A 403-nucleotide genomic window follows, 5' to 3' on the forward strand; every position below is an offset into this window, starting at 1 on the left:
ACCCGACGAGGGTCCCCGTTGTCAATCAGTGTTGCTTCCTAAGTGGACAGTTTGATTTCACAGAAGTTTGATATTTATATATATATATATATGCAAGCGTGTGCATGTTCACAGGATTTTCACACCAGCTTAGTATTGGATCCAATAGGTTGTTGGACAATGATTCATTTTGCTTTGGAAGAAAACAAAACAATGGATTGTCCTACAATCAGTGGCGTCCTGTTTAAAAATCAGTCCTCAGACTGCGGCCTGATTTGGTTGACTGTTTCATGAGTCTTTGAGCATATTATCCACACTATCTACATACTATATTGTGAGAAAGGTGTATAATGTCCCATACTCACCTACATGTTGAAAACGGCAATTATACGAAGTACACTTAAAATAAGTTATTTTCTCTTTA

Source organism: Poecilia reticulata, linkage group LG10 (assembly GCF_000633615.1).
Source record: "Poecilia reticulata strain Guanapo linkage group LG10, Guppy_female_1.0+MT, whole genome shotgun sequence".
Taxonomy (NCBI): Eukaryota; Metazoa; Chordata; class Actinopteri; order Cyprinodontiformes; family Poeciliidae; genus Poecilia; species Poecilia reticulata.